General features: G+C 42.8%; 1 long non-coding RNA gene across 1 annotated transcript in view; it reads left to right on the top strand.

The window, feature by feature from the left end:
- The window catches only part of LOC132324398 (uncharacterized), a 122,462-nt gene that overhangs the window by 57,798 nt on the left and 39,351 nt on the right, over window positions 1–25,313 (top strand). Inside the window, exons 2-3 of the long non-coding RNA XR_009485610.1 lie at window positions 21,492–21,576; window positions 22,996–25,020. This is a non-coding gene — a long non-coding RNA (uncharacterized LOC132324398). The remainder of the gene's footprint in view (window positions 1–21,491; window positions 21,577–22,995; window positions 25,021–25,313) is intronic.

Below are 25,313 nucleotides of genomic sequence, written 5' to 3'. Positions count from 1 at the left end.
CCCAGGGTCACCGAGACGAGCCGCCAGCCGCCCGCTCCACCCGGCACGCTACGCTGGACATTAATTACACGGGATTCAGCACACGGATTCACACGGGGTGCCAAGGTGCCCGGGCTGAGCAGGGCAAAATGCACTGGCCACTGCAAAACGCATTACAGCACCTCCCAAATATTTTCAGAATCTGAGACATAGGGTTTAGTAAATTAGAGGATAACCAGATAATCGATTTCTGACACGTCGGAGAAGGGATCCAAATGCCTAGAGGCATAGGTATTTAACCAAGGGAATACTCAGGTTTTTGTGGGTGAAAAGGTTGATTTGTAGCAACCAAATCTGAGTATTTTCTGGATCATAAAAGGTTGCTTTCTAATCTAGAACCATGCAAATAATTGTAATTTTTATTTCAGTTAACTAAAAACAAAAACAAGCTTCTATCCGCTTTATTTCTTTTCCACTTCTTGCAAAGAAATCAATTGATTTTTCTGCTTTTAGATGAACAGCAAGCATGGTTAGGGAATTTTTTTTTTTTTGCCAGGAAATGTCATCTTTGCTGTGGAAATGCTTAAGTTTCTCCATGAAAATGGAATTTCCCTTCAGAAGTAATTTAGCAAATAAAAGTGATGGGTTTGTCCAGTGGCTGGAATTATAGCACCTTCCATGTGAAAAGCTTTTTGGCATTAAGCCTCCACCGCAGAAAGCTGAACAGAGCCCCAAGTAAAACTCACACTTGTTCCTGACATGAAACAAACTTCCCAGTTCAAGGAAGGTTTAAGTGCCTGTTCATATCAATGTCATGAATTCTTTGGGGATGTATAGTTTTTTAAGAAATTGCAAAAGAAAGGCAGTTTTTTTAAAAGAAATAGTCTCTATCCTCATTGCCGACAAACACAGAGATGAGAATCTGCTGGGATTCTCCGTGGGATGTCAGTACTAGGAGGATGTACCCTTCAATGCCCTTCCTCTACCAGTTCTTAATTCCTTTACAGCTGGCCCTAAAAGCTCCAGGTAGTAACATACAAGTGGTCCTTGTTCCCTAAAAACCTGGCACGCTTCAAGGCAGACAAATAATAGGGAGGAAAAATTAAAAAAAAAAAAAAAAAGGTTTGCTGTTATCAGTGTGTTGAAGGGAAGGGAAGCAAAGCACCAAAATTTCACTGGTTTGTCCTGAAGGCAGAACTGACCACAGGACTTGGTGCCACCTTACCCTAAGGTCACACCTCTGTGCTTGACACTGGGTTTTCTCCTTTCTCCCTCACCTTCCTTAAGGATTGGCCTGAACATCTACAATACACTTTGGATTTGTTTTTATCTGAACTTATAAACACACCACCTACCCCTGCTTTGCTCTCAGTCCCAGTTCTCTTGGCCTTTCTGTGTCCTTCAGACAAAAACTCTGAGCCGAGGGCAGGAGCATTTTGGATGTTTCCACACTAAAAGGCTGTCCTGAAGCACTCTTCTGATAGCAATGTAATCTGCACATCCTGATGGATTTACTCCTTGCCCTTTCCCCTGGCCTCTCCAGATGTCCCTCCTTGCTGCCCTAAATGAAGGTTATTACTCCCATGCTGACATCAGTCATTGATTGAAGCACAGCTTTTCGAGCCGGAGGGAGGAGGAGATAGGGGAGGGCAATAAAATCCTAGTTCATTGTGTTAAACCTAGCTGAGAATCAGGTGTGGGCTGTATGAACTGAATAATAGCCTCCAGTTAGCACGATGTGAGCACTCTGCTCAATCAAATTAAGACAGAAGGAAGGCAGTCAGTGCTGCACGTTCATCTCCCACAGACGCCTCAGAAGATCTGGGATGGAGGCGTGTGTCCAAAGTTACATCCACAAACTCTTCAATCCAAACTCACCTTTCTCCCTTCTCATTGTTTAAAGCAGTGAGATTTCCTTCTGAAGCTGATCAACTATTGGAGGAAAAAAATCTGGGGTTTTTGCCTCCAATATCTCATCCACACTTTTCGAATTACGGGAGTTTTCTTACACAAAATAAAAGGTAGTGTTTCCTGAGTCTTTGGCATTCTTTTCATTCAGGAAATTCAGTGGGAACTTCAGCATTCGCATAGAAATAGATGTGCATAAACACACAGTAACTGACTTTTTTTCACCCCAAACCACAAAGATGTTATCACTTTTAACCACTTTGGACCAAATTTCAAGTGCTGCTGCTGCTGTGGAAAGAGTGAGACCTTGTATATGTGAAATTACCTCTGCCATAATTCTATCAAAATAGTAACCTGGGAATGCAGGCCTCAGTAGAGCTATTTGGGTGAGAATTTCCTAGCTGGAAGTTGTTACCCTGGACTTTCAGAAGGGATGGTGCTCTTGTTATACCTGCAAGACAGGGGAGCCTTTTGGAGCCTGGCAGGCACAGCGAGCAGCAGAGCTGTGTGGTCCAGCCGAGGAGTCCAGGAGCCCCCTGGAGCTTAGCAGCTCCACAGGGCAGTGGGAATGAGCAGACCCTGACTCTGACAAGCCTTTTTGGTGTTAGGCTTGTAAAGCAGCCACAATGTATTCCAGTTCAGCATTTCAGCCCTTTTATGAATGTAAAGCTTGAAGGAGGGAAGATTTAAACTGGCTGAGATCTCTGCTACTTTACCATCATAATCATAAAATCATCCATGGTGTAGTTCAGGCCGTGTAGCCCTCACTGATGAGGAGAGCTCCCAAAGTCAGAGCACTGGCTTGACCCTTCTTAATGACTTTAGCTGTTCTGTGTTTTCTGCCTTCTTTGTCCACATTTGTGCTCCATAATTTTATGTGAGAATCTGCTTCTCTGTTTCTGTGTGAGAACAAACTTAACTCTGACCCACACTCAGAAACTCTACAATTTTACTGCTGGAATCGGGTTTCTGTGCTGGCTTAAAATAAGTATGAATATGCTGATATTTTGGGAATATTGGAAAGAAAGGAATTTCAGTAAGTGTTTTGGCAAGCTGGAGTTATGCTTCATGGGTGCAGTAAAGATGGCAAAGGGTTTCTGTAGGTCTCTGAATGTCTCAATTCTGGCCCAGATGATTATTTCAGCACTGTTACTAGTTCTTGTATTAAAAAGGATTTAGTCATCCTTTCCCATCTAATATTTAAAAGCAAGTAAGGAAAAAAGGGAAAACAGCACCTCCTCTGTTCTGCTTCTCCACCATTAGAGATGGCTCAGGTACCTCACGAGGCTCTGCAGGTCCCTGGTGGTGTGTGTGAACCAAGGCTCTGTGTTAGGTTTACTCATCTGTAAATACATGATATTGCTGTTATCCACTGCTAAAAATCCCACAGAGAGTGCTAAGTCTTTGCCTAGTGCTTTGACCCCTCAGCTCTTCATGTGCTGTCCAGAGGAAGCCACCTTTCAGGGGAAAAAAATGCCCTGCATGATGGTGATGAGTTTTAAAGTGGCAAATAATCATTCCCAGATTGCCACAGAAGCAGTATCCTGCGTCAGGGACTAAATTCTGCAATTTTTATTTCTACCTAGCACTGTGTATAGCACCAAGCTGCCCAGGAAGCAGAGTCTCTGCTTAGTGAAAAATAAACTATTATCAGCAGAAGTTGTCTGGCTGTTCATGGGTCAGGAGTACGGGAGAGAAGAGGTCAGAAATAGTTCATATTTCTTTTGTGCTGGAACTGAGCAGGCACATTAATTGTCCTCTGCCTGAGGCTTCTGGCCAGGGGCCGTGGGATTTGCACACATTGTCACTGGGGCACCAATTGGGTGATCATTTGAGCACTGCAGCCCTACCAAGTGATGCAAAGCTGCTGAGCCGCCCTGCCAGTGCTGATCCTCATGTCTGAGCTGCTGTCAGCTGCAAGTACTCATGTCAGGTGGCAGCCAAAACCTCTCTCTTCTTTGGAAATCCAGGCTCTGTTCTGCCCTCTGTTTGCCCCCCCATCCCTCCCCCCAGCACTGCACTGTATTTCACACCAACTGAATCAAGTCATAAGTGGCAAAGAATAAAAATAGAGGTGGAGTGTGCATCTACTATACAACTGGGATTAGGGTGAATCTTAACTTTATTCTGAAGTCCATACCATTGGTACAAGAGAGAATAATGCGCACAGTGCGCTGAAAATGCAGAAATTGGGAAACATGGCTTGCTCTTTTAAGCAAACACACCTTTACAGGCAGCAATGTCCAAGCACTCCAGCTCATGGTAATGAAATCTGATCATCCAGCATTAACTCAGCACCTCAATAGTTGTATTTTACAGCCTCACTAGTCCTTGTCCCTTCAGGTGCATTTACTCCACCAGTCATACACGTGCCCACCGCACCTATCACCCAGGATTCTCTAGCCAGGCTGGAAAACCTCACACATATTGGCACTACACCACACACTGTAGCAATTCTCCAACCCCTACTCCTTTTTCCAGCAGTGCAAGTTCACATTCCCAGAGATGGACCTGCCAAACCAGCCAGGGCTGCACTCGGGCCTCTTCACAACTGCTTTGTAATTCTTCATTCTTCTTTCATTGTTTGTAATTCTTGCATGCTCTTACCCAGTGCACAAATTATCTCAAGTGGCAACTTCTGCAAAATAGATCTTGAAGCAGGAATTTGGTTCAAGTTAATTGCAAAGATGGAAGACTATTACATAATTTCTGTCTCTGAGGACAGCTCTTACACACAACTGTACCTGTACTAATTTGAGTGTACACTTTGTCTCCTTGAGTATCAGGGTTCTTTTTTTTTCCCCTCAAAATCTTGGCCAATGCAAAAGGGAATTTCCTTCTCTGTTTACTAAGTCTCAGGGTATACCAGTGTGCCAAGAGGACTTTGTTTAAGAAAGGGGACTTTTTCCAAGGAGATCTGTCTAGTTTTGTTTTCTACAAGCTGCCAATGCCCTGGCCTTACAGTGTTAATATCCACCAGCCTCTCTCACTAATGCATCTTAGGGAAACAGTAGTTGATTTACAATTGTATTTTTTTCAGAACATTTTGAATCAAGCCCCTGGCACTCACAAGCTTCATCCCTAGCACCCATTTCTGATGGTCAGAGGTCTATTGCATGGGCAGCAGCAGTGACAGAAAAGATTCCTATCAGCTCTAATGCAAAGTGGGGAAAATTCTAGGCTAGATTTTGCTCTGTGAAGCATGCAAGCCATTTCCACACACTTTCCTGGATGTCTGGCTTCTAAACTGCATCCTATCTTATGCCACCCCTCAAATATTTGGATTGACCCTTTTCAAGTGGAGACAATTCAAAACCCACCTGGACACATTCATGTGTCACCTGCTTTGGGTGACCCTGAGTTGGCAGGGGAGTTGGTCTTGGTCTCCAGAGATCCCTTCCAATACTAAAAACCTTGTGGTTCTGTGAAATCCATGGGAAAATTCCTGGAGGTTTCGGTAAGACTAGGTTAAACCCTTGAGCAAACTTTGGGAAACGCTTGCTGCTTCTAGGGAAGGCACATCTCTTGATTTCAGAGACTGATTTTGGATTAAGATACTTTTGGAGATAAAAGTTCAGAATTGAGATCTCTCTGTTGGGCCAACTTGGCTGCTTTAAGCTGCCATTATTAAACAACAGGATCAGTGTAGGAAGATCTTAAAGGAATGTGGTCATCAGGTCTGAATGACACAAGTACAGACCAATCACTGTTTTGAAGTTCTAAGTCTGCACTCTTGGGGTCAGACCACCACCAGTATCTGTCTGACTGTGCCCTTCTGTTGCCACACTTGTGCTGATTAATGTCAAATGAAATTCGGCTTTCTTTACCTCCAGAGTCCAATGTGGCTAAACAATAAACAGCTTTCCAGCAAGAAGTGAAACCTCCCCTCTGTTACACTGGAAAAACTTTTTGGGAAAATGTTTTCATCTCTGTGATAATCCCCTGTAGCATCTTCCAGCTGGCAGGTTGGGGGTTGCTGAGACAGAGGTTACATCTAAATAGTCATCAAAGGTCTTATTTTCTATTAATTTTCTACCTGAATCTTTTTGGAAAAATATTGAATATGAACAGAGTTTTCCAGAGTCATGTAAAAAGATGGTGACAGAGACTTTGATGGAAGCTGTACATTATTGCTCCCTGACTGCTCTGAGAGATTCGTGTGACCACAGCCAGTAGCCCCGGAGCGATGCCTATGCTTGTGATTTCAAAGCGTGCATCTCATGTCTGTCTTACTACAAGTATTTTATTGTACTTGGAGGCAGTATTTGGATAAATCCCACTTAAAAAAAGGTGCTGTTTTCTGCTGTGGTGCTTTAAACATATCAGTCACTTGTCCTGAGTTCCCACTGGTTCCACTGTGATATGTGGGTAGATCAGCAGGTGCAGAGGAAGAGCAGTGACAACAGGTTAAGACAATCTTTGAAATCAGACAAAAATCTAAATATCTTACTGCTTGGTTTTAAATTTAACTAAGTGCTTAAGAGTGAGTACTGTAGGAGAAAAAAAAAACAAAAAGTAAAATAATTAGGAAGATTAGTCATTGAAAAAAAAAAAAAAACAAGTAAATCATTAAAATAGAAGGCTAAATGTTTGAAAGAAATGTGCTAAGACCTTGTAGTTAAATGGTTCATTTCCTGTTGCATTAAAACCTTCCTCTCTCAAGAGTAACTGGCATTTGCAAGGTTCTGCTCTAGAGGGATGTTCAGGTATTAAAGGAGAAAGGATCCAGAGGCAGGTGGAGAAAAGGGTTACAGGAGAATCCTCCAAAGCTGCTTTGCTCATTTACACATTCAACAAGGTGGTTTGTTCCTTTGCATTCACAACTCTGCACATGCACATAGAAAACACTGTATCAGAAAATATTTAGAACTGTTAAGAGCTTAGAAATCTGTTAGGCTAAATTTTATAGCCAAAAAAAAAAATTTATTTGGCTCTAGAAGTTAAAAGGGCATCGTGCTGGTGCATTCTGTCTTCAGGGTCTGAAGGGATGGCAACACACACCTCTTTGCTGCTCCTGAGACTGAGGTTAAATATCTGCTTCAAAAACATTTGTTGCTCTTACACAGCCCTTTTTGTGTGGCATCTGATTCCAAAGCATTTGGCTGAGTAGATTACTTATAGCAAATCCAGCGATGGGGGGCCATGTAGCTAAGGCAGATCCAAGAATACAAGAGGCTGCAATACACATGAGCATAAAAGAGCAGGTTCTACTTTTCATCCCTTAGCCATCGTGAAGGAATCTTGTTATAAACAAAAGCTAGGTCTTGCATCACCAAAAGTAGGACTGCTCACCAATGAGCCATTCATTATCCCATGTTAATGGTGTGGGTTGAGCCATACTTTTTCCTTGTAGTCCTGTCTGGATCAGTAATGAGATTTAGGGAGCTCAAGCTGAAGTAAAACCAATGAGGTATTATTGTCTAAAAGCAGCTAAAACCTGCATGTGAGTTCTTTCATTAGCCATTAGAAGTCAACTTCTGGGCTTCAGCAGCCTTCTTGGATCCCATGGATCAGTCCCAACATTGGCTGCCCTGTGTTCTGGTCAGCTGCAGCTCTCAGTTGTGCCAGTGCTGCCCAGAGCCCTCCTGGAGGTGTTGATGGCCGTGGATGGGAGCAGGGATGTCCCTGTAGTCCTGCAGGGGCCTCGCCCCGCGGCCCGCTGTGGGCTTTGGCTCAGGGACATTGGCACAAGCATCCTGCACCAGTCACCCAGCTCCAAGGGGGGATTGTTAAACAGATCACTCTGAATTCCTCAAGGCTCCTGGATTCTCCAGTGTGTCAGAAAACAAACCTTGAGGCCTCCTATGTGAGCAATCATTGTGCCTATGGAATGCGAAACATTTCCAATTCGTGAAGGCAAGCTCGGTGGCCTATACTGTACAAACACACACAAACACCATGTGGAAATAATAAATGTGTTTGTGGTGGAGATCTGTTCTTCCTTTATTATTTTAGGATTTTGTCTGGATTTGAAACAATTGTTAAGAGCATTAGCTTCAGTCTTTCATTACTGACATACTCATAATATTGACTTCACCTACTAAGGCAGCTGTACTCCTTCTCAGCATATATTCCATTATGTTAAACATACCAGTTGTTCATACACAAATATGCAATATTTAGCAAGTTTAATGGCCAAACTGACATTGAGTAGTGCTATTCAATATCCTCCAGTTCTTTTAACCTTTGACAATGGAATTCAAATTTTGATTCACAGAAATTCATACACTGGAATTCAGGAGAGGGGAAATTGTCTGGTTTGTAAACTTCTTAGTCCTCCTCTTAGTTTCTGAGGCAGTACTTCCAGTTTTGCAGTTTAGGTTCATATTTAGTGTAGCTCCAAAGGTGCATTTTTAATGTCCCGGAAGTCTCCTGTGCCTGGTGGGAGTGGGGTTGTACAAGATGCTGCAGCTGAACAGGAGGTGCAGTGCCCATGCTCTCCACTCATGAAAAGGTAACATGCCCTTTCTGCATGTTTTCCCCATTTAAATACAAGGAGTTACGGATACATTTACCTAAGCCTTACTAATGTATACATAAGTAAAATTTATTTTCCAGGAAAATTGCTCCACAGTTCTTTCAACTGGATTTTGAAAAGTCTTTGTGAAATGCCATCCCTAAAACGCAGTATTCCATGTCAGGTTGACTGTAACATTTCATTTGTTATGAACTGAACTTTTTTCCTGCCTTTTTTCTTTTTCTTTTTTTTTTTATTGTCTCAAAATAGTTACTCTGTGTTTGTATTTCAGATTAACTCATCATAGTTTGTCAGTGAATGAAGAGAATCAGTTTCTTGCCCAATAACTATAATTGCCTATTCCAAAAAATGCTTCAACAACTGCAAGTGTAGAGACCTTTATGAAAAGTAAGGGTTTCTGTGATGAAAAACCAATTGGATTTTTTCCAACTGCTGGAGGTTTTTCACTCATGCAAGTTAGGAACAATGTGGGATTTTAGACACAAATCATCCTTGGTCTGTGCAGAGTGTAACACCCTCCTTCCATTTCCTTCCAAACTTACCTGGGCAGTGGGGTATGGGAAGAGCAGAGATATGATCCTGGGTTTCCTACAGGAATGTGTGCAAAATAGATGTGGCACTGGAAACACAAGGCATTTAAAAAGTACCTTGAAGGATCCATGGAGGGTATAAACCCAATGTACATCTTCTACAATCCTGGAATACTGTATTCACTTCAAATCTCCACCTTTGGTACTTGGACAGCCTTGAGGACACTCAGGGCTCTTAACTGAGCCTAGCTTCCCATCCACACACTAATCATCCATTACAGAAACTCCATACAAGGACTGGAGAGAAGGATGAAGCCCATTTTTAGGATGGGTTTATTTTTATCTTTTTTTGGGAAAAGTTTATCATCCCATTTTTTATACCTCCCACCAATGAAAGCTCAGAATGACTGAAATAGTACAGTCTGTTGGAGTGGATTCTTCCCCAGGAGACTGATTTTATTTTATTATTACTGAAGAGAACAGGAATTTATTATGCCTCAAAAAGTGGAGGAACTGGAACTTTCCTGCCAAGGTAGACATATTCCCAAGCTTCTCCCCTCCTGAGAAGCTCTTTTACTGACGTTCCCGTGTAGGGGAGAGACACAATTTTGTCCATATTATCAGCTGACAAATAAAATGACCAAATTCAGATGGGGGAGGAGAGGGAAAATTTGCTCAAAAATATATTTAAAGACATGAGCTTTCCTGTAGAGAAGATTGTTTGGTGAGAAATGGATCTCTTGCTACGAGCTCCAATTTAAACTGGCTGACCTAGAAGGAAGAAAGTGCCTGGGAAAGAATGAAAAGCAAATAAATAAAAAGCAAGAAGCAAATAAAAAATAGGTTTTCTCTTTCCCACTTTTCAAAGCCCTGTGGGTAGGATGGGACTTCTGTGTCCTACCTCTCAGGGAGCCAACAGCTTTATGTTTGTGCATAGCATGGACACAACAGGAATCTATCACATGATGGAGTGTGTGTTCCTTGTTCCTTGCTGATGCATGCTAATGACAGAAAAGTTAATTAAATCAGACAGTTGGTGTTTGCCACTGGTTCAGAGAACAGAATTCTCCAAGGTTTGGTGCCCTCGAGCAGATGGCATTCCTCCAGCTGGGTTTCCAGCCTCTCTCACACCTACAGCTCACCCCTGAATTTCTACTTCTTGCTCTCCAGATTCCCACTACCCACGTGTCTATCCCCCTCCTCTTCCACTTTCTTTTCCTCCCTTTCCCACTCCCTCTATTCCTGATCACTCCAACTCGTACACTTGTCTCCCACAGTTCCTGCTGAAACAACAATCAGCTGTAGTGGTGCTAATGATGATTATTAGGAAGGCAGAGCAAGATAAGCCAAGGCTGAGTGAAATATCCCCTCTTTGTAACACACAGGGTTGAGAATTTGTTTGGCCTATGGATTGGGACAGTCTTGACCTTAAAGGAAACCAGAAGTTTCTTCCAGATTTGAAATACCTCAGAATTAAGGTATTTCCTCTTTCCTCGCTATCTGGATCCTCTGTTTAGTCAAAAGCACTTCAGAGACTGTTCAGTCATGCTAAGATCTCATGAATTTTAAAGTTTTGTGTCTGTCAGAGCAGATGGGCACTGGCAATGCTTGGTACTGCAGTCAAGAGCTTGGCAGGCATTACCACATCTGCACTGTCTTCACATTGCCTTTCTTGGATGTGGTGACACAGGAATCGAGATCTGGGAAGAGGTTCACTGGAAGCTGCAGGGTTTTTCAGCCAAGTGCACTAACCCTCTGACAGTGAGCCACAGTGGCACGGCCACCTCTGACCGAGCCGGATCAGGGATGTCTGTCTGATACCCAGTCATGCCTTTGAGCTGCAGGCCTCTGCAGAGTTCACAGAGCACAGCTGAGTAGAAAGGCTGATTAGCATCCTACCCGTTGGGCCACCTCATTTCCATCCATGCAGTGAGGGGGGAGCTACTGAGGCAGTAGCAAACACGCAGATGTGGCAATAACAGCATACAGGGTGGAAGGGGAACAGGGCTTTTGTGTCTCTTCAGAGAGTCACTTCTCAGCCAGGAGGAGCCCACTGATGCACAGGAGGCTTGTAGAGGTTGGGAACTCAGTTCTTTTATTTGAAGTTCCATAAGTCACTTCACAATCGTTTCTGTTTGTCTGGGTGAGCAGAAGTGAGATATCATGAGCAGGGGGATGTAGGCTGTAACCACGACTGGCTGTGACTTCAGGAGGTGCCATAAAGCCAAAGGTGATGTTAAACTGCAAGGCAGAGGAAACTGGGGGAAGAAGAGAAGCACCCAGATTTGCCTTCCCTCCCTATGTTCCTGTTACGCCAGGTTTGTGAGGTGTCACCTCTTTGAAGGACTGACCTGTGCACTCAAGCACAGAGAAAGTTTTCCCTCCAGTCCTCTTTGTTGGGAAATTTTGGTTGTCTGCTCAGTGGTTAAAACCATGCCAAATAAAAACAGAAACAAAAGGGAATTTATATCAATTATTGCTTGAGACTTCAGCGACCCTTCACCTCCCTACAAATGAGCAGTGGCTAATACATAGAAGTTTGGAAGTTACGCCACCTTCTAGCAGAATAACACATGGGACTATGTTCAGGAAGGTGGTACAGAAGCATATATGTATTCTACCTTGTGTCTGACATGGGAAACAAAATTGAAAAATTTACTCAGCTCCGTTTTTTTTTTTCATCCTCTCTGCAGCCTCAAGCCAGAAAAACTTTTTTCCCTTCCAGAAGCGATGTAAAATAAAGGAGGGGAGACAATAAGCCACAATCTCAGTCTCTTATTAGCAAAAATACTTGAAAATGACCAGAAGAGTGACTAAAAGTCAAAATAACTTGAAGGGAGAAGTCTTGACAATTATGTGAAAGGAAATTCAAATGGTCAGGGAACACTGACTTTTCAAGGACCCTCTGATGTCCTGACAGAAGCAGGAGCTTCACCCCAGGATATGCAGGGTGGTACAACAGAAGAGAATAAGTTTACATATGGAAGATTCTGTGATCCAGCAGATGGCAAAATAGTGTTGAGCTTTTGTTATTGAACCTGTTCATCATCTAAAAAGCCTTTAACCTTGCAGCTACTGCAGAATAATCCAAACAGTATTTTTGTTTGCTGGGAGAAGGTAAGAGTTTGTTGTAATTCTTAAATCATTTTTAGAAGAGATCACTAAAGTAGTGACAGGGCCATATCTTCCCTACTCCCAAAATGAAAGGTGGTTTTGTTTCAGCATGTCTGCCCAGATTTGAACTTGTTTAGAACCCACTGTGGGATAATAATACTAATATTACTACTACTACTACTACTACTACTACTAATAATAATAATAATAATAATAATAATAATAATAATAATAACAACAATAATAATTTATTTTTTTAAAAAACATCCAGGAGCCTCTTTTTGCTTGCTTTTTGAAAGCTGTCCGAAATGGCAGAACCCTTGCAGGGCCAGACTGGCTCCAAATGAATTTACAATCTTTCAGCTGTTGGGGCTAAATACTGGTTCAGTTGTTCATGGGATGCTTATGCTGAGTAGACCCAAACTTTTATCTCAGATTTGAACCTCTGAATGTCAACCTAATCTTGCTCCAGGTAAAAAACTGGAATATTATGGGTTTTGGCCCATTTTTAACCTTTTAAAGTCCTGTTTCATTTGCAGTGTAATGATGACACAGGCCTTCACTTAGCAAAGACATGTAGAAACACAGCTGCATTAATTTGAAAAAGATTTTGAAACAGACCCTTATACTCAGGTTTTGGTATTTGCATTATCTGATCTGTGTTCTTGATGAACCCCCTGTGAAAAATGGTGCATGAAAACAATAGATAGGAGATGGTACCTTCACTTGTCCTTGGCTCAAGGTAATAAGGGAGCACACAAGGCCTTTGCTGTGATTTCACTGTAAACACCAGAAATTAATTTTGGTTTGTGTGCCAGTGTGTGCCTTTCTCTGCCCTTCCCTCATCATTCCCCTTCTTTCCAGTTCTGCAAAAGGAAGTATCAGGACGAGCATTTCTGCAGAGGCTGTTTGGGCTTGCCCAAAACATCTGTGCTGGCACAAGCACTCCTGCCCACGCAGCCTCTGGGGCAGCCCTCAGGCTGTGACCTAAGCCCGTCCTTCTCCTGTGCTAGGCTGCCCTTCCAGGATCTCCAACCCCATGGGCACAATGGAGCTTGGGAAGCCACAGCCCAGGATCTAATCCCAGCTCTTGGCTGTGGGGATGCGACAAATCCACTGTCAGCATAAGCATCCTTTGCCCACGAGGTGGGTATTTAATGTCTCTACAGGACCTAGCATAAAAGAGGCAAAATTCATGTTATTAAAGTATGAACATAGTGGCTATATATGGAGAAAACTGCTTATTGATGGCTAGGGAGTTTATAGCCTATGACCAGAACCATCTTTTCTTATAGACCTGATGCCTCCCAGATAATTAGTATCATTTTCGAAAGTTGCCTTGATTTGTAGTACTTGTTCCTAAAACTCTTGACAGAGACCCTATAATTTCAGGAATTAGTCCAGACATGTAATAAGATATAGTGCCTCTGTTATTGATTTATGGACAAAAAGTTCTGTCACTAGCAGTCTTTGGGAGAAGAGATTTGGATGTGAACACAATTAGTCAGTGTTGCTATGCTCTCTCATTAATAGTTTGTGGGTGGTAGCTTGTTGTATGTAGCATTTCTTTTTCTAGATCTGGGAGTGCAGGACATGGGACTGGTTTTGCTGGTAAAATCAGACATAGCTGTGGTATTAGGACTTATTCTAGACACAGTTATTTCTTGCTGTAGCTGTACTTGCTGCAGTACACAGCTGGGACTGCTGCACACCACAGAGGGCGAACAAAAACAGCCTTTGCTTAAAATGAATGTGGAGAGACTCCCATAGGAAATGGTTTTGTTTTGTTTTTTGAAATCTGTGTGTGGCATAGGGAAGGAATGGGTGGAAGAATGATAACAAGAGAGAGCATGTCTGTGAGAGAGATAAGATTGAAAAGGGCTGGTAGGCAAAATGCTCAAAGTTGAGCCCATGTTTGCAAAATCGTGCAGCCTTTAGAAAAGCTGGTGTTCATTTGGTTGTGTAACTGGTACTGAGGTCCTGTAAAATCCAGCCCTCCAAATTAGCAAGATAAGAAATTGTGTTCAAAAATTCTTTAGTAAGGATTCTCCTTTCTCTATGTTAAGAGCCATGAAAACAAAGACAGTTTTGCTGGGCAGATTTTGGGGGATTTGTTTCCTTTTTATAAAGAAACAAATTCTGACTGTTTTTCCCAGTGATTTGTACATGAGCCCCATCTTGTGTGTTCTCTCCAAAACGTCTCACTGGCTCTAGCAGCAAAAAGGCATTCAGATGCTCTGCCTGCAAAGAGCTTCTTTTCCTTTAAATCCCAGCAAAAAATGAGAATGGGTGGCAGTGACTGACTGAATAGCTTTTGAAGTACAATACATACATATGTGTGTTTTTTATGTATATGTGTGCGTTCAATATATATTTGTGTGTGCTTTAAGACTGACTGGGCATCTGCCCTTGGGCTCTGCTTTCTATGATTAACCTGATTAGCATTGCAATTATAAATACCTGGTAAATGTCTGCCTTTGATCTAACCCACCTGTCACTCAATAGTCTTTTAAACTCCAGGTTTCCTCTCTCCTTCTTGACATTTGTCATTGTCTCCCCTCTGAATGCCTTCCTTGCAGTTCTCAAAAGCTGGCCCAAAAGCCCTAGGAGGGAGATTGGAGTATCAAGTACCACGCTCCGGCCTCAGAGGCAGCTGCCATGTTCTAAAAGGTCTCTTTATTCTTTGCAGCCACGGCTTTGCCCAAATAACAAATATTCACTTCCCAAGCCCTTTATCTTCCATGGAAAAAAATCCCCCGGAATAACAATAAGTTCTTCCCTCTTTCCAGCCTAGCCCAGTGTACATTAATACACCTTGTAATTGCTTGTCTCTATCGGTTTTAGTCCTTTGCCCTTTTTTGCTCCTTCTTTTTGTACTTCAGCTTCATCACTGATCCTATTCACTCTATTCCCAGCGCTGAAATCCAAGTCCCAGATGCCAGCAAGGAATACTCAGCCATTCATGACAAATTGAATGGCTCAATTTAAAGGGGAAGATAGCACCTCATCTACTGTTACCATTCACCACAATAATCTCCGTCGCCCGTTCACGGGAGACAGCGGCGTGTCCTGAGTTCAGGGACAGACTATGCTTATCCTCTCTGCCTTGAAAGGACTCCAAGGAGCATTGCACATGACAGGGAGTCACCTTTCTGCCTTTGAAGGTTTTTATGCATTCACATCAAGACCATGGTCAACACTACTAAGAGCCCAGGAATGCTGTTCCGTTCACCCCCGCCCTGGCACACTCCCAACCCGCTTGCAGGAACATGCCAAAAAATAATCAGGGAGGCTGAAATAAGGCCAGATCCTCGGCTGGTAGGAGCAGGCTGTCAGCCTAAACACCTCTGCTATGGGATCAATGAGGATTCAGGGGCAAAAAACAAACTTCAGTACTTTAGCAAGTGCTGCACCAAGGACAGCCTCGTCAGATGTAAGTACCCATCTGCTTCCAGGTAGCTCCTGATGGACTCTCCCTTTGGAGTCCCTTTGGGCTACAGAAAGAACCCATGCAGGGAATAGGAGCTGCCAGTGGTGCCTCATCTATACCTGTGGTGCCAAAGTGCCCTAGGCTGCTCAAAATCATTTGTTGGCAGTTGCTATGATCAGAAAATGGACCTCTCAGCTAAAGATGGGTGCTCACAGGAAAGAGCCTGTGCTCCTTCATTACTATTTTTTTTTATTTTTCATTAGGTAACTGAAACTGCCAGAGTTTTCTCTGTAAATTAAAAAAAGAAAATCTATTTATTGGTAAATTTTACCCAGGGATTTAATTCTGGCTTTCCTCCACTGAAAATATTCTTCTTTCAGAATTTAACTGTATACTTTTCAGTCAACATGATTCCATTTTTTTCTTGTTAAAAAGGTTTAGGCCTTTTTTTTTCCATGCATCATTTGTGCAGCTGCATAACCCAAATAATTATAATACAGAATTTGGTTTTGGTTTTCTTTTTTCCTGTTAACTTCATTAGCCATGGCACAGAGGACCATAAATCCCCATTTGCACTCACTGTCAGCAACATGACTATGTTGCATTACCAGGAAGTGGGCACAGAGTGGAGATAAAATTATATTGGTTACAAATAGCAGTGCAGCACATTGATTTCCTGAGCTGCAAACAGTTGCAAGACCCATTCTGGTTTGATGTGTTTTGTGGTGGTATTATTCCCGCTGGAGAAGGTTATATCTTGGTGGGATCAATTCCAGCCTTTCTCCAGAACCAGCTGTCTACAGCAATGCAGCTCACAGATGTTTTGTTCTGCCGAGAAATATTAGGGAGAACGGAAATCAGTTCCAGACCATGTCCTTGTTTTCCAGGTGATAATGTCTCTCCTGGTCTTCTGATAGATTTTTTTTTTTTTTTTTTGGCTACCTGATATTTTTCCTTACATTTCCCAAAAGAAGAGCAGATTATTAGAAGCCCCATCTGCCTGCCAATTGTCCGCTCACAGCTCCCACTCAGCTCTGGCTATTGCAAGATGCAATGAGGCAACTGAGTCACAGTGCAGAAATAAATGCTAATGCAGACCAGGGCTCTCCAGTAGGATGTTCCCATTAAAGACCAGCTCACAGGGCTGCAGAGCTCCAGCCTGCTGAGTCTAGACTAACCTGGGAGACTTGGAGAGCCTCAGCTTTCTGATCTTGCATTTCTGAATGAGAACATTTGGTTTAAAATAAGACTTTGAAGTACAGTGAAAGATTTTATGTTGCTAAGTCCATGAAGAGTCATCAGGGAACCTCAGGGAAGATTGATAACCAACCAGTGAAAGAAGGGAAGGCTGTTTTCCCTGGAGATTTCTTGTAGGTCTTGGCTTTTGCTGAGCTAAACACAACATGGAAATAGTCTTTGTCAAGCTACTGTCCTATCTCCAGCCAAAATCAGGAAAGGATATTTTGTGAGAAAAATATATAAACATATATTAACTAAACTTTTGTAAAGATTCAGGAATTTGGGTTTTGGATTTCAACCAGTTTGTGCTTCCTCCAGACCAATCTTATCCTCTATATCTCAACACAGTTATTGTGTTCTGTATAAGGATAGCATCTGAAATGTCAGCAAGAGGTGTATGGGTCCGTGTAGATATCATTGTTGCAAGACTTAATTAGGTCTGAATGACAAATCACAGAATTACAGCATGCTGGTCAAGAAGGTTGCTGTCTTGTTACTTTTTCTTGTTTTCAGGCTTTTAGGGTAGATACACCCTGCTCACATTTGATGGCATTATTCTACCACCATGAGGGCTGGTAATGTATTTATTTATTTATTGCAGCCATAGCTAAGGTTTTAAAGTAATCTTCTGTCTCTCTTCAGTCATGATAAAACCATGAGATAAAATGCCTCAGGTATATTAGCAGCTAGCCTGGGGCTCAATACTTTAGTTTCTGCATAATACAAAACCTCCACTTTTTCTTGAAATCCTCATTTTTCCCCACTCTTAGCTCAGAAATGAGACTGAAATACCCTCCCTTGAACTGGGTAACCTGCTCTTCCCATCTGGAAAGCAGAGATTGTGAGCCAAAACATTTATACAGAATTAGAGAGGATGTTCCTCACTCTCTAAGCCTTGTTTCATTGTTGCAGCTCTGTGAGAAAGGGGAGGAGAGGGCTTGCCTTTTGAAGGACATGGCCAATTTTCTTTTGATCTGTTTTTAAGACAAAACTCAGTCTAAAGGCCATCCTCAGGCAACACAGACAAGGCTGGTGAAATGCTGCCTCAAAGGGTGGAGAAGATAGAATTAGAGCATTAATTCATCCCTCTGTGCAGGAGTGTTTTGCTAAAATTCACTTCATGCCATCTTTAAATTAAATATAAATACAAAGAAAGGATTATTTAGCAAGGTAATTGAGGCTTTTTCTTGTGGGTAATTTGTGCTTTCTGTTTAGATCTTTTTGAACTTTGAACAGAGTATCCTTGAGATATTCTTGAGTATAGAGCCTAGAAAGACTCTCCTAATAAAAAAAGGCCTTCCCAAAACACCTGGCACAGCCCTTGCACTGAACCTTTGGATACGTGGTGGGAATGATATGCCTATCCTTAGGATAACCAGCTTGGTGGATAGAGTCTGACTGATGGAGGTTCCAAAGCCTCCCTGCTAATCTGTTCTAATTTGGTCATATATAGGGCATTAATATGTATATCTGTAGGTAAATTTGGCATTAAGATGAGTTATCTTTGTCCCTTAATAACGCTGTTCATATTACAGTGCTGTTAAGCCACCAAGGCTTACCGCTTCCCTGAGAAGATCATGGTACCTGAAAGATTCCACTAATGCAAGTACTGAAAGACAATCCAAACATAAAAACATTAGGAAGGATTTCCATCCTTTCTAACACAGCCCTTCTTGCAGCCCCATAGTGGAAGGGAAAGCACTGTCCCCATCCACAGACAGCTGTGAAATATTTTTGTCTTGTCCTCTGAAGTTGACTGAACGTGGACTGAAACAGCAGCTTGGAATATTTCAGTTTCAGAAAATTCTGTGATTTCTCACCTGAAAAATCTTCCCTGTCACTGCTGAGATGCTGTTTGGCACTGTGGGCAGCTCTAATGACTCCTCATGGGTGGCATTCATGGGGCCCTGAGAGCTGCAGAGAGCTGCTTTAACACACTGGCCCTCTGTAGGGCAAAAGCCAGGGGCTCAGCTGGTGCCTGCGGAATTAGGAACAATTAGAAAAGCTTTAATTGAAGTCAACAGAGCCACCTAAACTCGCCACATTTGAGGAGCCAGTACAGGCTGGGCAGCACCCGCAGTTAACAGAACTCAGGGGCAGAGTGGGAAAAAAGCAAATTTTTGAACAACATCCTTTTTTGTGCTGCAAGCAGGTCCAACACTGTCCCATTTTTACAACCCAGAAGAGAGGTAGAGTTTAGGAGCACACAAAAGCCCCAGAAAAGGAGTTGGGTTTGAGGTCACATTTTCATAGCCACATTATTGAACTATACCTCTGAAAGACAAAAGGGAAGGTGATGTCCCAGCATGTAGCTGTTGCTTAACGATTGTGCTGTCGGTCTGGGGAGGGCGGAGTGGCATGTTGCTTAACAGTTTCACATTTTCCCATGGTATAATACTGGTGATACAGTTGGCTATAATTAAAGGGTTATATAAATAAGCCATTGGGAAACAAATTATTTGTTTCCTTGGTGGAGCTAGTTATGTAATTTCGGGCTTGCACACTGGTCTACTTTCTCTTTGAAGCACTAAGCCCCCCCCCCCAGACCTGGTCCTCCTCTCCCAATTGTTTTAAAATAATTTCAAAACACGTCAAGGAATGCAGATGTGAAATGTGCTTCAGCTTGAACTTCCTTGAAGCAGCAATGTCCTTAATGAGAAAAAGCTGGAGAGCAGAGTGAGACCAGGCTTGTAAAACAGTTTTAGGCATGTTTATTGCAAAAGGCCCTTGAATGGACAGAGCAGGGGTGCACAGAGGTGTAGGTGCCACTGCGCCACGCTCAACAGCTGCCCCCACCCACTGCCCTGCCACTTTAGCAGGGAGTGGGAGAATCCATCACCGGGATCTCATCTGGGGCAGCTTCGTTGCCTTTGGGAATGCTCAACCTTTTTGTATTTACTGAGGATCTGGTCCACCTCTAGGGAAGGCAGAAGGAAAGATGGGCTGGTTCCTACCCTGAGCAGACAAATTCCCCTTCTCCTAGGAAATAATAAAGTGTCATTAGAAGTTCCATTTTAGAAACCAGAGTATAACCCTATGTTTTCCTCTTATGCCTGTGTTTCTTTTATGAGCTTCTAAGTGGCATCATTAAGCTACTCTCCGTTCTCTTGCCATATTTAATCATGTAATTTTTTTCGTATTCTTTTCCCTAGAAATGTAGGCCTCAAGCAATAGAAAATTTTAAACAAATTCCAAAACTTAAATTTTGCATACAAAGCTGTAGTACAAAAAAAAAAAATTCATGAAGGCTATATGTGCTAATACTAGTTTCCTGTAATTAGACATCACTTTGGCTTCACAAGAAAAAAGGCAAGTAGAAAAAGGGAAAAAAGAGGGAAAAGTAGCATTTAAAATCTTGACATAAAGGCCATTGTGACACTTCAGACAGCTCTTCCAGGCTCCAGCTGGGAGATTCAAACAAGCTTCACCCTCCAAAGTGAGGTGTAAATCTGTGAGATTTCTGATGCTGAATGAAAAGACATTAAGCATTAAATTAGTTATGAAACATACCTCTGACATGAATGTCCAGCTATAAAAATCTCAGCCCTAATCTCTTAGACTTGCCATTGTGGAAGACCCTACTTGACAGAGGAGGGAAGGCAGTGCTGGTTTGCTTTGGTTTAGATTTTAAGATTTCTAGTCTCAGGATAATTCCAAGTCCTAGCTGGCTACAATAATTTCCTTCTAAACTTTTGCTTAATGTAGTGCAGTAACTTCACAGCATGTGCCTCAGGAATGAACATCAACCAAAACTGCTGATGGTGTTTATCCTACACTACAGGGAAGCCACTGATCAAAGCAATGTATATTTTTAATCAGAACTCTTCCCAAAGTGGCAGCTTCCACTGCCAGCACACTGCCGGTGTGTCTCTGCTAACTCTGCAGAAAGAATAAAAGAGAACAATTAGTAACAGTCTGGGGGCAAATTTGAAGCCATCCAGCAGAGCTTCACATCACCAAAGTGGATGTCAAGTGGAAGACTCAGATAAAGCTGGGCTGGAGGCCAGGCTGTGTTTGTCTCTAGTGGATTCTGAAGGGAGTGAGACCCATTGTTTGCTCAGAGAGTATCTGTCATTTTAGCATTTTGGAGGTTAATGGCTTTGGTTTTCAAATTCTAGTCACAGACTGCGAAGAAGAGGCAGAAGTTATTGTGAATTAATGAACAGGACCATGGTGGGTTGGGCTTTTCTCTGGGGGTTTGGTTGTTGTGGCGGGAGCTCCTGACTGCCTGCAGCCAGCACTGGATTCTGTGTGCGCAGGACAAGAGGCACAAAGGCTCAGCCCCTGCTTCTCCCCTGACTTTATAGAAGAACCAGGCACACACCTTTGGTGTCTCAGCTTGCCAGTGCCCAGAAACTGCCTTGACAAACTTCTTAGTAATGAAGTTTCTGGCTCATTCAGCCCAGTCTTCTCCTCAGGCTGAGCCTAAGGAGCCCTGTTGTTTCCTTGATGAGGTTTCCAAAGCCATCATGGGAATATGCAGAAAATAGGCAGCATTAAGGTTGACATGAATGGAATAACAAGTTTTTAGGCATTTATGGGGTTGAGATCGGGACTTGTTAGATTAGAAATAGTGGTTTCCTGTAAAAATCTCTCACAAATTTGGACAAATTGTTTAAACTTGCTGTCCTTATTGCTTAAAATTACCTTAACATCTGCATTAATCCGTTTATCTTAAAGAAATTTAACTTTAATCATACTTAACTTCAATCATACACTCGTGTCCCAATTATGCTAATAGCGCTCAGGCATGTACTTGAGTGTCTCGCTGACTGATGATCTTCTGAATTGCAACTCTGTCTGCCACTTCCAGGGATGTAGTACTTCCCGTGAAGGAGGAGAGCAAGCTGATGTGGCTGACTAGGAACTACAGAACTGATCATGTTTGTTAAATCTTGGTAAGAACTTTCAAGAAACTGGCCTTATCTTGATGGCCAAGGACACCACTTTTCCTCTTTTTTTTTTTTTTTTTTTATGATTATGTACAGAAAAATATTTTTAAATAAGTCCCAAATCTTTTTTCTTAATTAAAAAAAAAAATTATTGGGAAACAGATTCTGGATCTTCAGTTGAAGAAATAAAATTCTCTTTAACTTATTGCTTCAAGAAAAAGTCTTGAAATATTAATCTTTGGCTCTTTTTTTGCATTCTTGAGACTTAAAATAACTTTGAAATTTTTAATGAAAAATCTGGAAAATAAAACTGCCCTTTGTCTTATGGGTCAGGTTTCAGCAGAGCCTCAATCTGGCTGCTGGCTTTCAAACCTCTGAAGATGGTGCTGTGCTTGGACTCAGCGTGACTCTCCTCTTAGAAGAAGAGTAGCATTCTAAGTCATGTATAGGATGTGTTTTTCTACTTACTGTGGAGAATCTGCTCATAAAAGAAGGGCCAAAAATGTTTTGAGTGAGATTCTATTAGTTTACATAGCTGATTAAAACTTGAGGCCTTGTTCCTCTGTGGAAACAGTATCCACTATTCATCACAACAGCCCCTCCAAGCTAAGGGCTAAATCACCCCTTTGGCAGCCATTTTGTTCAAGCTCAGCCTTCCACTGAGGTGAGAAAATAAACTCAAGATCCTTTGAGGAAATTTTTGAGGATTGTATGCAAAGTCAATATCTTTATTATGTCTTGCTGCAGCTGTCTGGGTCTCTGGTTTTATATGTCTGTTGAAACAGCACAATGAGTTAAGCTGCTCACGGCTCCTGGGTATCACAGGTGAGGAGCCTGCTGGGGCACTGAGCAGCACTTTGGCAATTCCCAACAAAATCTGAACTTTTGATCTTATGGCCTTTGAAATTAGATGGTTTTTAAGCTTGCAGCAAGTCCTGCACACCTTTTAGCTACGGGCAGAGGTGGCAGTGACACAGATGAGCCATTGCCTTCCTGGGAGGTAAATCTCACATGCATCTTGTTGTGCAGGCAGCAAGAGAAGATGCATCCTCAGGAAATCGCAAACCTCTCGGGACATGTTATTTTCCATCAGCAGTAAGCAGCACTGCTGTGTGCAGTTCTGGGAGGACAGAGCTGAAACAAGACAAGAAGAAAAGCTGCAGAAGTACAATTGCCTCTAAAGCTCCTTTAAAATGCACAGGACAGGAGGGAACAAGTGGACATTGATTTTGATGAAACCTTTTGCTTTCTGTACTGTTTAGCATTCCTTAATATGTCCTGATGGCTTTGATTTCCTCTCCTCCATTGCAGAATCAGAGAGTAAGCAGGCTGAATGTTATCCAGTTTGGTCATTTGAATACCATCCTTTTTAACCTTCTTTCTCCCATCCTTCCTGCCTCCCTTTCTTGCATGTTTTGCTTTCAGATGCTGCACCAACACAATGCTGTCCACATCTGGATGCCACAGGGAAAATGAGCTGAGTGCCCAGTGAACCTTATTTCCACAGAGAACCTGGCAGAACTCATCACACCTTGTAGCTGACACCTTCCTGTAGCAGGCTCAGGTAAAGGACAAGGACCCAGATCTTCAAACATGTCTGGTGGTTCTGAATGCAGTGCAATGTTTTGAAATCAATTTCCCAGCTGTGGTGAGTCCCACAAATCTGAAATTACCTTTCCTCTTTATTTCCTTGAATACACTACAGATCTTCTCTGTTTCCTTGAACCTTTCAAGAGTTCCAGCCTGACCACACTTGTGTTGTACTATGGAGTGCCTAGAAAATATAGATGCCCTAAATAAGTAGGAAAATATTCTTACTTTTTATCAGGTATCTTCTCCAGTGATAAGGTTTGGTATATTTTCCATTTTGCATTTATTTCCAGGAGAATCCCACACTAACTAAAACATCAATCAATTTAAAACACAGCTAATGAGCTTTCTTTGTCCTCTGTCTCATGCTGGAAAATCCCACCTGATCCCTAATTAACAAATTGATTTATTAAAAGTATAACTAAATGGCCTCCCTTTGTTCTTTTCTTCCAGGGGCATAATCACACCTGATCCCAAATTATCATATTGATTTATTTAAAATTAAAATATATGCATTACATAGTTTCTTTATCATGCCTGCCTCAAACATATGTTCCAATTAAATGCTGATTTTACCCCTCACAGATCAAATACTTTTGGAGAAAAGTAGTTGTTTAAAATGCTACATTGTCCCTCCTGGTGTTCAAATATTTGAGTGTTTTTACTGCTGAGGTCAATATGAAGTCACTCGGTAGCCTCTTGGACGATCAGCCTAGCAGATCCATTCCAAGAAATCATCCTCCCACTAGTGTGAGTGGATCTTTGCAGAGTCTGTGCATCCAGTGTTTTTGCTAGGTCGTGGATTTTGCTCCAAAGCACTGCCAGTCTCCAGTGGCGCTCCTGCCTCACACAGAATGAGCAGCCAGGCTGGGGGGAGCAGAGCAGGACTTGTGTGCCAGGCTGATTCACCTCTCGTTTGCAGCTTGTGACAAGTTTAGCTCAGCGTGGGAGAGTGTGCATGAAGAGCAGGAGCTCAGACACACCACTCATCCCCCAGCCCTGTCCTTGGGCTTGCAGCGATGCGAACACACCTGCAGGCAGCACGAGGCCATTGATTCCTGGTCCGTAAGCACCGAGGCCTGCTCGGCCTCCTGCTCCACAGAAAGGAGCAGTGGGCCGCTCGCTGCAGACAGAGCCCTCCGAGAGAGGAACTGAGAAATAACGGGCTGCCCTGGATGGAGCAAGAGAGAATGGCACAGTCTCTGGCAAGAAAGAGGTGAGCTTACAGGTTATGTGAATTTCTTGCATCAGAAGGAGCAGCCGGGAAATGTCCCAGTCTGGTGCCAGCCAGCCAGGCTCCTTGGAGCACAGGCCAAGGCAGCAGGGCCCATCCCATGCTGGTAAACCACCCCCACACGCATCCCCTTTTCTCTCTGAACTGTTCCTGAAGCCTCGCTGTTCCTCTGGTCCATAAAAAAGACAATCAGACTGAATTCCAAGGGAAAGACAGTACCCAGAGGCTGCTTGTCCCTGCTGCCAGAGGCCCTGCTCCCAGGACGGGCACAGTAACCCTACACGGGTGACCTGGTAACCCAGCAAGCTCCTGAGCTCTCTCTGAGCACTGCAGAACCCACCCCACCACAGCTGTGCAAAGCTTGAAAAGGGACCTGAATGGGACCCAGCACATCTGCCAAGAGAAATCTGAAGCGCTGTTTGCAACAAAGGACCCGAGGTGTCAGCCTGCCCTACAGGAACGCTCTTGGACTTTGGGATGTTGTTCCATGCTAAAGTGCTCAGGTGTTCCCAAGGAGGGGTGGTGCTCTCTTTAGGGCAACACTAGTCTGCTTTTGTCTTCCAGGCCCTCACTCAGGTTCCCAGAGCAAGGCTACAACATGTCTGGCTCCATGACTTAATTGAGTGGTAAGCCCTTTATTTCTCTTGGCCCAAAATCTTCTCTGGCTACCATCCTAATACTGAGAGGTCTTAGTTAATGCTATCCATTTTCTACACATCTCCCTTCCAGCCTCCTAGAGCCTCACAGGTTTATTTCTTTAACATGTAGTCCTGTATGCAGTTGTGTTTCTGAACAAGAGTGCAGCTAGGCACATCAGGCTGATAAATGCCACAGTTTATAAATAAATTATTGAAAGGGAAAAAAGGAGCTAAATAGCTTATTTTAAATCTGCCATGTTTCTTAGCACAGTTTGGAGCAG

Source organism: Haemorhous mexicanus, chromosome 3 (genome assembly GCF_027477595.1).
Source record: "Haemorhous mexicanus isolate bHaeMex1 chromosome 3, bHaeMex1.pri, whole genome shotgun sequence".
Taxonomy (NCBI): domain Eukaryota; kingdom Metazoa; phylum Chordata; class Aves; order Passeriformes; family Fringillidae; genus Haemorhous; species Haemorhous mexicanus.
Note: the sequence above shows the minus strand (reverse complement) of the source record. Positions and strands in the feature narration are given on the sequence as shown.